Below are 6,000 nucleotides of genomic sequence, written 5' to 3' on the forward strand. Positions count from 1 at the left end.
TTTTTATAGTGGAGGCAAACTATATATACGATGTAAAAAAAATTCAATAACAACATAAATAAATAATTCAAATTATAATATATCAAAATAGATTACATAAAGTGATATCTTTCATAATTGGCATCTACGCTTCTTCATATGTTGAAAACCTTGGATAATTTTTTCATTGTCAATACTATCAAATACTTCACTCTCAATATATGTAACTAAACAATCATTTAAAAAATCATCTCCTAAACGATTTCGTAGTGGAGTTTTCACTAAGTTCATAGCCGAAAATACTCTTTCCACTGAAGCAGTTGCAATCGGTAAAATTAAAGCTAACTTCACAAGCAAATAAACAAGAGGATACAAAACACTCTTCCTTGTCTCAACTAAGCACTTAGCAAGATCTGCAATTCCTTTAAGCTCAGAAAGCCGTTTGTCAGATCTCATATCAAAAATATAAATATTCAATTGATCCTCAAGTATAGCAATCTGCACTATAGAAAAATCAAATGGATACAAGTGGGCAAGTCTAGTAAGTTTTTGCTTATCAAATGCTGCAAAAGAATCAACAGGATTTAAGCACGCGACACATAACAGTAATTCTGAGTTTTTCTCTGTGAAGCGCTCACCGAGCTCTAAACATATCAATGACAGTATAAAATATATCAGCTTGATAATGACGTAAGTTTGTAATTTTATGAGTATTTCTTCGTGACCTTCCTTGATCCACAAACATATCATCCATATTTGGAACAATGATTTTATTTTTTTCACAAAAGAAGCCACTTGAATTAGAAGAGAAGCCCATCCATCATCTCTCATTTGTTGGAGTAATTGCTTGGAAATGTTAACCAAACTTATTGCATTGATGATATCTTGATCTTTTCTTTGTAATGCTTGGGACAAATCATTAGTAAATCCCAATATCTTTTTCATCAAATGCAAGTTGAAAACAAACTCAAATGTTTGAGTCAAAGCAAGTAAAGCACAAGCTTGACCTTTTTACTCTAAATTTCTTCCATCTTCCTGAATCACATCAATCACAAAGGGAAACATGGTGATTAGGCTTACCAATGAAACATAATATGAACTCCATCGTGTATCACCACCTCGTTGAAGAGAAGTTTCTTGATGTAATCCTGTACCACTTTCTATCTCTCCATTTTGTAGTGCTTTAATAACTTTACCGTATTGATTCTCACGAAGAAGATCTCTTCTCTTGCATGAAGCTCCCACAATATTTGATAAGTTAGAAACAACATTAAACAACAAAGCAACACGAACATGTTTTTTTTGCCACAACAACTAGAGCTAACTGCAATTGATGAGCAAAACAATGGACATAATATGCAGAAGGATTTTCTTTCAAGATCAATGCTTTTAGGCCATTAAACTCACCATTCATATTGCTAGCTCCATCATAACCTTGCCCACGTAAACTTGATATACTTAAACCATGCTTGGAAAATAATCCCTTCATTGCTAACTTAAGTGATAAAGCAGTTGTATCACTAACATGCACAATACCAAGAAAGGGCTCAATCACACATCCTTTTGGGTTCACATAACACAATACAATTGCCATTTTCTCTTTCACAGATATATCCCGAGATTCATCAATTAAAATAGCAAACAGTTCATTATGAAGATCATTGATGATAACTTTAGTGGTTTCAATAGAAGCAACACACACAACATCCTTCTGAATATCAGGAGCAATAAGTTTAGAGTTACCTGGAGCATTGTCTAAAGTGACTTTTCTTATGTCTTCATTATGATTTGCAAGAAACTTTAGAAGTTCTAGAAAATTCCCTTGATTACTTGAATCATCAAACTCGTCATTTCCTCGAAATGCTAGTCCTTGATGTAAAAGAAACCGAATACAATCAATAGTTGCTGTTAGACGTATTTTGTATTCCTTTCGAGTTTGAACTGAATGAGTCTCAAAAGATACTTCAATATGTTGTTTCTGATTCATCAAGTCTTCACATTGTTTCCAAGCTTGGTTATGAGCACTATTGTGGGCACCAACATGAGTTTGAAACCTTTCCTTCTTTTTCCAATGTGTAAATCCTTCAATAATAAAACTATCCTTATTTGCTTGCTCTCCAATATCTGATCTGTAAAGATAACAACACAGACAAAAAGCTGCATCTTTAGAAATGCTATATTCCAACCAAGTGATATACTCCTTAAACCATGTAGGAACAAATCGCCTTAATATTTGCCCCATTCTTCTTTGTGGAAAATCATGTTCATGAGGTTGACATGGACTTTTTTTTTGCAGATAAGCTTTTCGAACTTTATCTCGATCATTTGGATGATAGCCTTAATTAATTTTCTTAACCCAGGATCAGAAGGAAGATCATTCAAATCAATTTCTATCTGAGGTTGTTTTGAAGAACATGTCTATCTCTTGCATCAATATTTTTGTCAATTGCTTGTTCATTGATCGACTCTTTTCTGGCGAAGTATTTTTTCATAATCTGCATTAGAGAATAAGTTAGTTAAGTTTAAATGTTTTTAACTTAAGTTAAATGTTTAAATGTTCATAATCTGCATTAAATGTTTACAAATTACTAATGCCTATCAAATGGTTACAAATTACTAAAGCCAAATGTTAAGCTTAACTTAAGCATATCAAATGGTTACAAATTTAAATAACTTAAGTTAAATGTTAAGCTTAACTTAAGCATATCAAATATAATGAAATTTAAGTTAGTTAAGTCAAATGTTAAATTGTCCAATTGGTTCAAGTTCTTACTAATTTGCTGATAAAAATTTGCTTGTAAATTGTTAATTGGTTCAGATCAAACCATTGCTTAATTTAATTTAAATTGGTTCAAAACAATTAAAAGATTAAATTGATTCAACACAGTAAATTGGTTCAAAAGAATTGCACTAAATTAGTTCAAAGATATTGATTAAATTTTCCACAAAAACACACTAAGCACCCGTTCAAAACACTTGAACTGAATTGGTTCAATTTATTCAAAATACTAAATTGGTACTAATTGGTTCAAAACAATAAATTTTAACAATCCAAAGAAATCATACATTCAATTCAACACTAACTTCAGCAAAAACAATCGATCCCTGCAACTTTTGCAACCAACAACAAACAACCAACCACAATTTAACAACTCAATTAAAGATAAATGAAGCAAATCAAAAATAATTCAACCTTCAATTCAGCCTTCTGTTTAATTGCAGAAGATGGGTTTCTTAAATCCTTCGATGGAGTTGCAGGAAGCAGCAGAAACACTGAGATTTTGACAAAAGACGACCAGAGAGAGACGAACGGGAAAGAGAAGAGAAGAGGGGACCAACAAACAAACAATGATGGCCGGTCGGTCGGACTTGAAGAGTAGTAGAACTTGAGGACTGAAATATTGACAGAATCAGAGATCGATGATATAGAAGGTTAAGGTTCAGTTTTTTGGGATTTTAATTTCGTTTGGTTCAACAAAATGAGAGGGATAGGAATGTAATTTTCTTTTCCTTCTATTAGACAAAACGACGTCGTTCCCGTGGAACCGCGTCATTTTCTCTAACAGAAGGAAAAAAAATAGGTTTCCTGCTTCCTTCCTCCTCTTACGCGCAGACAACAGTAAGCTCCTCCTCTATCAATGCATTTTTTTATTTTTGAGGGGGAAAAATTTCCAGAAAACTCAAATCAGTAGCGGTAATTTTCCTAGATCTCAGTGGGGGCAAGTGCCTTCATTGCCCCCACTGTAGATCCGTCCCAGGATGGGAGTATGGAGAGATACAAGGCACGTTTAGTTACAAGAGGTTATGACCAGAAATATAGGGGTGGATTATACATAGAGTTTTTCTCCTATGACTATAAGGTCATGTTCTTTTTTACTGAAATTAAGTAAACTCAACTGAACTGAATTTTACTGAAACTGAAATAATAATACAAATATTTAAAAATAACAATAATTAAAATAAAAAACTTATAAAAATAATAATGGTTCTACTAATAATTATAATAAATAATTATAATTATAATACGTAATGATAAATTACTGAACTAAATTGAAATTACTGATACTAAAATTAAGTAACAAAAAATAGGGCTTAAGACAGTGACAATCAAGTTTTTGTTGCCATTGGAACTACCAGAGCTTAGTCTATTCATCAAGTGGATGTGAATAATGCTTATCTTTATACATATATGGATGAGGACATTTATATACTTCCACCAACTAGTTATCTTAAAGCACAGTATGGATTAAAGCAGACAGGGCACCAATGCTGCAAAGCTTTTAATGGCACACATTCAGATTATTGCGATTCGGACTTGTGTAGATGCAGAATTACCAAAAAACAGTCACTATTACTATATTTTATTTGGTAATAGCTTGATCTCATGGCAGGAAAAGAAGCAAGAAATCAATTGTGAGTAAATCAACAGCTGAAACTAAGTATCGCTCGCTCCATGGCAACTACTATTAGCGAGTTAAAGTGGTTGAATTACTTACTACTAGAATTTCATATTCATGTTTTTCTCATTCCACTTAAATGTGATAATCAAGTTGTCATGGTATTGTAGCAAACCCAGTGTTCCATGAAAAGGTAAAACACATTAACATTGATTGTCACGTGGTTCATGAGTATTTGTAATAAGGATTTATAATTACTCCATTTGTTTCCTCTCAAGACCAGCTAGTTGATCTTTTCACCACGAAATTGAGTAGTTCCCAAATGTAATCACCTCTTACCAAGTTAGGATTGTTAAATATAACATTCCCAACTTGAGAAGCGGATATTAGAGTATAATAGTTTATTAGAGTGTTAATTATTGATTAGTTATCGTTGTAAAGATATTTAGTGATATTGCCACCTCAGCATCCTTGCTCTACATTTGTTTGTTTTGTTTGTAACTACTATATATATACAACAATATACCATTTGAATAAGATAATAGATTATAGGGAAAAGTGCAAAAAATAATGTTTGTGGTTTGTCCAATTTATAAATATAGGCATGTGGTTTAAAAGTTTGCAAATAAAGGTCTGTTGTATGATTTAATTTACAAAATAAGGTATTTCAGATTACACTATTAAGTTCTGATTACAATCAATGACATTTTTATCTCGAAAAAAATTGTTCTTACATATCGACAAAACAAGATTCTTCTCCCAAAATGTAGTTCCCTAAATCAAACCATAAATCATATAGTGGAAATTTTACGTTTTTTACTAATTTCACGGTTTATGAACTAAAATTGATATTGAAGTTCATTTTACACAATTGCTGTTTAATTTTGTGGTGTGCGTTTTGTCAATATGTAAAATGTAATTCAAAAAATAAAATAAATTTTTTTTTATTGCATCAGAACATAACAATTTAATAGGAAATACCTTATTTTGTAAATCAAATCATACCACATACCTCTATTTGCAAACTTTTAAACCACAGACCTCTGTTTGCAAATAAGGCAAACCGCAAGCATTATTTTTGTACTTTGCCCTAGATTCTATTCATTCTTTTTGCTTTCTGAATCTCAATAATATTTACTATTTAAAATTCAATTTTTTTTTCAACACTTAATTTCCAGTTATCAAATAGCCCTGAAATTTAATGAAATTACAAATACTTATTAAAATAATAATTTAAACAAATATATGCATCAAGCATGAGTTTTGCCCACAACAAATTTAGGTATAGAGGGGAAGAATTGAATAAATTAAATAAATATCCAATGATGTGACTTTATGATACAAGACCCATTTTAATTTTACGCTTTCCTAAAAAATACTTATAGAATTCCTTGGGAAACGGTAAAATTGAGCTGCCCTTTACAATAAGAGCAAAACTGAATTTCTCGGATAACGTTAAAAACAAAATTGACCCGTATTCCGAATCACGATGATGATCTTCAATCCCAAGGATTCAAAGAGCACTCAATAGGAAGAGTTGGGAATCTCTTAATATCTTATTAAAAATAATAATTTAAACAAATATATGCATCAAGCATGAGTTTTTCCACAACAAATTTGGGTA

At 31.5% G+C, this 6,000-nt stretch overlaps 1 pseudogene; it reads right to left on the reverse strand.

Annotated features, from left to right (window-relative positions):
- Positions 1 to 111: 111 nt before the first annotated feature.
- Positions 112 to 4,273, reverse strand: LOC136233786 (uncharacterized; annotated as a pseudogene).
- Between the last annotated feature and the right edge of the window lie 1,727 nt (positions 4,274 to 6,000).

This window comes from Euphorbia lathyris, chromosome 6, assembly GCF_963576675.1.
Source record: "Euphorbia lathyris chromosome 6, ddEupLath1.1, whole genome shotgun sequence".
NCBI lineage: Eukaryota > Viridiplantae > Streptophyta > Magnoliopsida > Malpighiales > Euphorbiaceae > Euphorbia > Euphorbia lathyris.